Source organism: Rutilus rutilus (assembly GCF_951802725.1).
Source record: "Rutilus rutilus genome assembly, chromosome: 5".
In the NCBI taxonomy this organism is placed as follows: Eukaryota; Metazoa; Chordata; class Actinopteri; order Cypriniformes; family Leuciscidae; genus Rutilus; species Rutilus rutilus.
Window position 1 is genome coordinate 16427209 of NC_140213.1, and position 9769 is coordinate 16436977.

Here is a 9769-nt window from a genome sequence, read left to right on the forward strand (position 1 = left end):
CTATTCACTGCTAGCATGTGTAGAATGTTGGAAGTGCTGTTTGCAAGCATGAGTCAAAAGAGCCAAACCTCATCTCTATACGATGTTCTGATACAGAGATATAGGTCTTGCAAAACGGTTGCTAGGGTACTCAAGTTTGGTTGCTATGGAGTTGCTTGGGAGCTGGAAGCATTAAACTTAAGAAGTTTAAAGTGGTTTGAAGTTTAAAGTAGTTTAAAGTAGTTTGAAGTTTATGATAGATATATAAATAAGTTAGATAGATACACACAAACACACACACACACACACACACACACACACACACTCAGACTACCTCACTCAGACACACACACACACACACTCAGAGTTTATGAGTTTAGAGTTTATATGTGTACGAGTTTTTGAGTTTAGAGTTTATAAGTTTAAATGAGTTTAGAGTTCAGAGTTTATTAATTTATGAGTTTAAGAGTTCATAAGTCTATGAACTCATGAGTTTATTAGTTAATTAGCTATTAAATTTAAGTTAATTAGTTTATAAATGTATGAGATTAGAGTTTATTAGTTTAAATGAGTTTCATTGGCTAATATATATAGAACGGCAGTTCCCTTACGAGAACGTTCTCTCGTACTGCGTTGCAAACGCTGTGGGAAAACTCCTTTTCTCGAGAATATTGAAGCCTTTATTTTAAAACGCATTGCTGCAGCATAAGCGAGAGCATCAAGCTCGCGCGAGCTAGCTGATAGGCTGTGCTGCAGGCAACTGCACGAACCAATGGCGAGAGAGCAGAGGCGCGTGAACCAATCAGAGAGCTTGGCGCCCTGCCATACTCGAGCGCGCCAAATAGGGCGTGGCAGGAGAGTATAAATACAGAGAAATCTCGCCATAAAACAGATCTAATCTCCTTCAGCTTCGAGACTCACCTCTTCGCTGAAATCTCCAGAGAGAAGCCGCTCGTCGTGGAAAAGCCCTTCAGCGGAACAGCTTCGCGTCTTGGCAGATCTTCATTGCATCGCCGGCTGAGCGTTTCCCTGTGGCATCCGACGAGTATCCTTGTTTGCTATCTCACAAAAGAGCAAATCGCTGTTTTCACAGCGCGCAAACGGCGTTGATTCAAATGCCCGTTTGTGATTCCTGCGGGGTTTCCCTGCACGTGTCTGATAGACACACACTGTGTGCTGTCTGCCTCGGTCCTGAGCACACCGAGTCAGCGCTCACTAAAGGCGGCTGTCCACACTGTGACAGCATGACCATGGCGGTTCTCCGGTCACGTTTCACCCTCGCTACTTCAGAGGGTGAACCCGCTTCACTTCCGTCTTCGGCGCCCCATGAGCCCCGTAGGAAGAAGCGACGAGATCAGAGGATCCCTGAAAGCGGTGAGGTTGAAGAGCTCACGCCGGGTCTCTCCCCGCGTGCTTCGCCCTCCCCCCCATCTCCGGTTCTGTTCGCGAGGAGCGATCAACGCCCCTCTCTCGAAGCGGTGGGACTCGTTTCCTTTGGCGGATCCGCGGAGGATGATGACGCAGTTTCTGTGGCGGCATCTGAGAGCGAGGAATGGTCGGGCTCTGTGGACCCCGCCCCCTCCTCTCTGTGTGATCGTCCTGACGCACGTGCGAGCATTGACGCCGAACTTTTCCGTGTCATGTCTCGCGCTGTCGACGAACTAGGACTCAACTGGCTTTCCCCAGCTGAACCTACGAGAGGCCGCCTCGACGAGTGGTACCTGCCGGGCCGCCAACAGGCCCCCCGTCAGCGCGCCGCCCCCTTTCTGCCGGAGGTTCACGAGGAGCTCACTAAAAGCTGGCGCGCGCCCTTTTCAGCGCGAACGCGCTCTTCAGCTTCTCATACTCTCTCCTCTGTCGACGGCGCTGAAGAGAAGGGCTACGTGTCTCTTCCCCCCATCGAGGAAGCGGTCGCCGTTCATTTGTGCCCTCCCACTGCAGGCAGTTGGAGGTCCAAAATGGCGCTGCCTTCTAAGCCTTGCAGGGCCACCTCAGCTTTGGCCGCCCGCGCCTATTCCGCCGCTGGCCAAGCTGCTTCGGGGATTCACGCCATGGCTACACTTCAGGCGTTCCAAGCAAAGCTCCTCCGCTCCTTGGATGAGTCAGGCTCTTTCCCGGACACCCTGAAAGACCTCCGTAGTGCTTCAGATTTGGCGCTTCGGGCCACGAAGACCACCGCACAAGCCCTCGGCCGCAGTATGGCCAGTTTGATTGTGCTTGAGCGCCACCTGTGGCTCAACTTGACGGAGATCAAGGACGCAGATAGAACCGCCTTCTTGGATTCTCCGATCTCCACATCTGGTCTCTTCGGCCCATCTGTTAACGGCTTCGCGGAGCGTTTCACTGAGGCACAGAAGGCTTCAAGTGCTATGAAGCACTTTCTCCCCAAACGCTCCAGCTCGGCTTCACGGCGCCCCAAGAGCGCGCCGCGGCCAGAAAAGTCAGTGCCTCAGGTTCACCAGCCCCGCCCAGCGGCTGAAACCGGTCAGCACCTAAAGCCGGCGAAACGGTACCCGTTCCCCAAGCGCCAGGGACCCAGGCCGAAGCTCACGCTCGACCACGAGCCTAAGAAGCCGTCCTAACCGACAGGAAGAGGGGTTCATGTCCCGCCGCGGCCGGACCAGCCCCGAAGATCGCTCGAACGCTTCTCACAGCCCCCTCTTCAGCTCAGGCGGCTGGAGTGGTTTTAAATGCAGAAATAGGGCCTGTTATTCTTCATGCACCTCTGCACACAAACGCTGTTTTAACAGCGACCCACAAAAAGCACAAATCGAGCAAAATTTCACTTTCATGTCTAGTCGAGCCCCCGTCTCCAGGCGCTCAGTCTTCAGACATGATTATACCTCTGGTTCATCGGGCTATGGCGTGGCAGGCCATACCCGGAGTCTCAGAGTGGGTAATGAACATTATAAAGCGCGGTTACTCGCTTCAGTTCTCCCGCAGACCACCACGCTTTCGAGCTGTTATTCAAACTTCGGTAAGGAGCACATTGTCCCACGTCCTCCGCACCGAAGTACAGGGTCTGCTGGCAAAGGGGGCTATCGAGAGAGTTCCCGCCGCACTAAGCGAGTCAGGGTTTTACAGCCGTTACTTCCTCGTTCCGAAGAAGGACGGCGGCTTAAGACCCATTTTAGATCTCAGACATCTGAACAAAGCCCTCATGACACGGCCGTTCAGAATGCTTACAACCAAACACATCCTGGCGCAAATTCGCCCAGGCGATTGGTTCTTCTCAGTGGATCTAAAAGACGCGTACTTTCACATACAAGTGAACCCCCACCACAGGCCATTCTTGAGATTCGCCTTCGAGGGGCAGACATACCAGTACACAGTTCTACCTTTTGGACTGGCACTGGCACCTCGTACGTTCACGAAATGCATGGATGCGGCTCTCTCCCCCCTAAGACAGCGGGGAATGCGCATCCTGAACTACCTCGACGACTGGCTCATTTTGACTCAGTCAGAGGCGGAGTCCAATACTCACAAAGCCTGGCTTCTCAGTCATCTGGAATGCCTGGGGCTCAGAGTGAACTTCTCCAAGAGTATTCTGTCGCCCAGTCAACGTATCACGTTCCTGGGAACAGTTCTAGACTCCGTACTTATGAGAGCATGGCCCACATCAACCCGTGCTCTCTCGATCCAGCGGCTCGCCGCGTCGTTCACGAAGGGCGCTTATGTACCCCTTCGAACGTATCAGAGGATTTTGGGCCTTATGGCTTCGGCAGCTTCAGTACTCCAACTAGGCCTACTGCGCATGCGTCCTCTTCAGCTGTGGCTAGCACCTCGGGTGCCCCCTCACGCTTGGCGTTCAGGTATCTTGAATATCAGGGTGGACCAGCATTGCATCCTAGCACTGGCCCCCTGGATGAACGCCAGCTGGTATCAGCAGGGCGTAAGCATGGGAGTGGTCTCAGAAAGGAGGGTCATTTCGACAGACGCCTCCAACTCAGGTTGGGGAGCCCTGTACGAGGGCAGGCCTGCCTCCGGCCTCTGGTCGAGCTCGGAGAAACGCCTACACATAAACTGCCTCGAGATGAGAGCAGTTTTTCTAGCCCTAAAAACCTTCCTTCCACACCTGGCAGGACACCATGTCTTGGTCCGGACGGACAACATGTCGGTGGTGTCCTACATAAATCGCCAGGGCGGCCTCAGATCCCGCAATCTGTTCGCCATAGCGACTCAGCTGCTACTATGGGCTCAGACCAATCTGCGCTCGCTCAGAGCAGCTCACGTGCCGGGCACGTTGAATATAGGAGCAGACATGCTCTCTCGGGGCAACGTTCCCCCAGAGGAATGGTCACTCCACCCCCAGACAGTTCTCCTATTATGGGAAGTCTTCGGGCAGGCAGAGGTAGACCTCTTCGCCTCAGAAGACAACTGTCACTGCCCAATCTTCTTTTCGAAGAAAAGGGACGCGCTGGCCCACGACTGGCCCAATCGTCCCCTTTATGCGTTTCCTCCGGTCTCGATGTTACCTCAGGTCATCGAACGGATCAGGAACACGGGGTGTGCGACCCTCCTGATAGCTCCTCTCTGGCGGTCCCGATCTTGGTTCCCAGAGTTGATGCAGCTGTCTGTTTCAGACCCTTGGCCAATTCCTCTGAGGAGCGACTTATTGGCTCAAGCGAACAGAAGGATCTGGCACCCCCGTCCCGACTTGTGGGCCCTTCATGCTTGGCCACTCAACGGCTACCCCAGGACCTCCCAGACGGCGTCCTGAATACTATTCTGGAGGCTAGAGCTCCGTCTACTAGACGTTTCTACCACCTTAAATGGTCAGTGTTTTCCAGCTGGTGTCAGGCTCGAAACCTCGACCCGTACACTTGTGAAGTGCCAATGGTTCTTTCCTTTCTCCAAGAGATGCTGGACGCGGGACGTTCCCCGTCAACACTCAAAGTATACGTGGCAGCCATCGCGGCTTTTCACGTTCTGGTGGCTGGCTCTTCTTTGGGAAAATGCGACCTTATTGTTCGCTTCCTTAAAGGAGCTAGGAGGCTCAACCCGCCTCGGCCGCCCTCAGTGCCGGCCTGGGATCTTTCACTGGTTCTACGGGCCCTGAAGGGACCTCCCTTTGAACCTTTAAGGTCAACGGACCTAAAATCCCTTTCCCTGAAAACCGCTCTTTTACTGGCACTGGCGTCAGTCAAAAGAGTAGGGGACTTACACGCGCTTTCCATAAGCGCTTCCTGTCTTGAGTTTGGCCCTAACGACTCTAAAGTCCTTTTAAAGCCAAGACACGGTTATGTGCCTAAAGTGCTCTCTACTCCGTTCAGAGCACAGGTAATTTCGCTGTCAGCTCTCCCAGCTTCGGGGGAAGACAGTGATGCTCACACGCTCTGCCCTGTTAGAGCGTTGAGAATTTACTTGGAGCGTTCAGCCTCATTTAGACAGTCTGAACAGCTCTTTGTCTGTTTCGGGGGCCGAACCAAGGGGTTGCCGGTCACGAAACTCACGCTATCCAGATGGATAGTTGATGCTATTGCTCTTGCATACACCTCACTGGGCCTCTCCTGCCCCATAGGTGTCAGGGCTCACTCTACGAGAGGCATCGCCTCCTCGTGGGCTTGGACTAGTGGTGTCCCTATTGAAGACATTTGTGCGGCGGCAGGCTGGTCAGCTCCGTCCACATTTGCAAGATTTTATAACTTAGAGATCCCGGCTTTACAAGCACGAGTTCTCTCCATCTAACCCTGGCTCTCTGGATCCAGGTTAGTTCTCTAAGTTGTAAGGGAACTTTACATAGGCTGGCCTTTTTGCCCTAGTCTATGTACACGCTATATATCTTTAGGCCCGATGTTCTGGTCTGTGGTATTCTGGCTACTCTTTCTATCCCGGGATCCCTGGATTAGAGTAGTCACGAGACTTAGCACGGCGTTTTAAAAAGTGTTCCCACAGCGTTTGCAACGCAGTACGAGAGAACGTTCTCGTAAGGGAACGTACTTGGTTACTTACGTAACCTCGGTTCCCTTAGAGATAAGGGAACGAGTACTGCGTTGCCCTGCCGTGCTATTCTCGAACATCAGGTATTTTCGTTCAGTCGATTAGACCTGTTTTATGGCGAGATTTCTCTGTATTTATACTCTCCTGCCACGCCCTATTTGGCGCGCTCGAGTATGGCAGGGCGCCAAGCTCTCTGATTGGTTCACGCGCCTCTGCTCTCTCGCCATTGGTTCGTGCAGTTGCCTGCAGCACAGCCTATCAGCTAGCTCGCGCGAGCTTGATGCTCTCGCTTATGCTGCAGCAATGCGTTTTAAAATAAAGGCTTCAATATTCTCGAGAAAAGGAGTTTTCCCACAGCGTTTGCAACGCAGTACTCGTTCCCTTATCTCTAAGGGAACCGAGGTTACGTAAGTAACCAAGTACGTTTGGTTTAGTCTTCAAGGTGTTTAGATTTAAATTTTTGTCGGTTGGTGAGTTTGAATCTGGATTTGAATTTTTTAGAACTCCCCATTGTAAGTCAATGGGAGTTTTTCCGAGTTTTGATCGTCATTTGTAGGAAAACCGTAAGTCCGATCAGTCTGAAAAGATAAAGCAACGCGAGTCAGAACAGTTTGAGTGTCTGAGCCGAGTTTGGAGTATGTAGAGTTAAAGCTCTAGGACGAGTTTCATATAGAAATTTTAGTCTCGGAATAATAATAATAATAATAATAATAATAAGTTTAAATAGGATTTCAATATGTTGGCTCTCTCAAGCCAACTTAACTAGATGCGAAAGTTCGTCGACACAAACTTTAAGTTGGCTTGAGAAAGTTTGGACCAGAACGTTTTTTGCTAGGCGGTTGTTAGGATGTTATGGGTGGTCGCTATGGTGTTGCTAGGCGGTTGCTAAGGTATTCTGGGTGGTTGCTAGGTGGTTGCTAGGCAGTTGCTAGGGTATTTTGGGTGGTTGCTAGGGTGTTTTGGGTGGTTGCTAGGCGGTTGCTAGGGTCTTTTGTGTGGTTGCTAGGTGGTTGCTAGGGTGTTCTGGGTGGTTGCTAGGATATTTTTGGTGGTTGCTAGGGTCTTTTGGGTGGTTGCTAGGCAGTTGCTAGGGTGTTCTGGGTGGTTGCTAGGCTGTTTTGGGTGGTTGCTAGGATATTCTGGGTGGTTGCTAGGCGGTTGCTAGGGTGTTTTGGGTGGTTGCTAGGATGTTTTGGGTGGTTGCTAGGGTCTTTTGGGTGGTTGCTAGGCGGTTGCTAGGGTGTTTTCGGTGGTTGCAAGGATATTTTGGGTGGTTGCTAGGGTCTTTTGGGTTGTTGCTAGGCGGTTGCTAGGGTGTTTTGGGTGGTTGCTAGGCGGTTGCTAGGGTGTTTTGGGTGGTTGCTAGGGTATTTTGGGTGGTTGCTAGGGTGTTCTGGGTGGTTGCTAGGGTGTTCTGGGTGGTTGCTAGGGTCTTTTGGGTGGTTGCTAGGCGGTTGCTAGGGTATTTTGGGTGGTTACTAGGGTGTTCTGGGTGGTTGCTAGGCAGTTGCTAGGGTGTTATGGGTGGTTGCTAGGGTGTTTTGGGTGGTTGCTAAGATATTGTGGGTGGTTGCTAGGGTCTTTTGGGTGGTTGCTAGGCGGTTGCTAGGGTATTTTGGGTGGTTGCTAGTGTGTTCTGGGTGGTTGCTAGGGTGGTCTGGGTGGTTGCTAGGCGGTTGCTAGGGTATTTTGGGTGGTTGCTAGAGTGTTCTGGGTGGTTGTTAGGCAGTTGCTACGGTGTTCTGAGTGGTTGCTATGGTTTTGCTAGGGTGTTCTAAGGTATTTTGGGTGGTTGCTAGGGTGTTCTGGGTGGTTGTTAGGCAGTTGCTACGGTGTTCTGAGTGGTTGCTATGGTGTTGCTAGGGTGTTCTAAGGTATTTTGGGTGGTTGCTAGGGTGTTCTGGGTGGTTGTTAGGCAGTTGCTAGGGTGTTCTGAGTGGTTGCTATGGTGTTGCTAGGGTGTCCTAAGGTATTTTGGGTGGTTGCTAGGGTGTTCTGAGTGGTTGCTAAGGTGTTGCTATGGTGTTCTAAGGTGTTTTGGGTGGTTGCTAGGGTGTTCTGGGTGGTTGCTATGGTGTTGCTAGGGTGTTCTAAGGTATTTTGGGTGGTTGCTAGGGTGTTCTGGGTGGTTGTTAGGCAGTTGCTAGGGTGTTCTGAGTGGTTGCTATGGTGTTGCTAGGGTGTTCTAAGGTATTTTGGGTGGTTGCTAGGGTGTTCTGAGTGGTTGCTATGGTGTTGCTAGGGTGTTCTAAGGTATTTTGGGTGGTTGCTAGGGTGTTCTGGGTGGTTGCTAGGCGGTTGCTAGGGTGTTCTGGGTTGTTGCTATGGTATTCAGGGCGGTTGATATGGTGTTACTAGGTGGTTGGTAGTTGTCACAGATGGTTACTATGGAGTTTTTGGCATGATTCAACACTTAACTAATTGCTATTAGCATGTAGCTATTCACTGCTAGCATGTGTAGCATGTTGGAAGTGCTGTTTGCTAGCATGAGTCAAAAGAGCCAAAACTCATCTCTATACGATGTTCTGATACAGAGATATAGGTCTTGCAAAACGGTTGCTAGGGTACTCAAGTTTGGTTGCTATGGAGTTGCTTGGGAGCTGGAAGCATTAAACTAAAGAAGTTTAAAGTGGTTTGAAGTTTAAAGTAGTTTAAAGTAGTTTGAAGTTTATGATAGATATATAAATAAGTTAGATAGATACACACAAACACACAAACACACACACACACACACACACACACACACACACACACACACACACACACACACACACACACACACACACACACTCAGACTACCTCGCTCACACACTCACTCAGACACACACACACACACTCAGAGTTTATGAGTTTAGAGTTTATAAGTGTACGAGTTTTTGAGTTTAGAGTTTATAAGTTTAAATGAGTTTAGAGTTCAGAGTTTATTAATTTATGAGTTTAAGAGTTCATAAGTCTATGAATTCATGAGTTTATTAGTTAATTAGCTATTAAATTTAAGTTAATTAGTTTATAAATGTATGAGATTAGAGTTTATTAGTTTAAATGAGTTTCATTGGCTAATATATATAGAACGGCAGTTTGGTTTAGTCTTCAAGGTGTTTAGATTTAAATTTTTGTCGGTTGGTGAGTTTGAATCTGGATTTGAATTTTTTAGAACTCCCCATTGTAAGTCAATGGGAGTTTTTCCGAGTTTTGATCGTCATTTGTAGGAAAACCGTAAGTCCGATCAGTCTGAAAAGATAAAGCAACGCGAGTCAGAACAGTTTGAGTGTCTGAGCCGAGTTTGGAGTATGTAGAGTTAAAGCTCTAGGACGAGTTTCATATAGAAATTTTAGTCTCGGAATAATAATAATAACTAGAATGTACATTTCCTGAAGAAAATGTGAAGTGGTGCTTGCAGTGGCAAAACTCGCCACTCGGTTGCTAGGGTGTTGTACATGATTGCATACGAGCCAACAACCATGTCTGTACGATGTTGTGGAGCTGAAATATGGCTTCTATATGTTTCAACATGGTTGCTAGGTGGCTCTAAACGGTTGCTAGGGTGTGAATACACAGTTACCATGGTGATATTTACAGACTGTTTCCCAACCGAAACAAAAGAGCCAACCCCCATCTCTATACGATGTTCTGATGCAGAAACATGGGTCTTGATAAACGGTTGTTAGGGTCCTCTGTTTGGTTGTGACATTCAGAATGGAAGATATCCCTCTTTGGATTTTGGTTGCTAGGGTACTCTGTTTGTTTGCTATGGAGTTGCTTGGCAGCTGCCAATGATGAAACTGCAAAGGCTGCTTTTCAGTATGAATGATATAAACCAACTCCCATGCCTCTGTGACATTCAGAATGG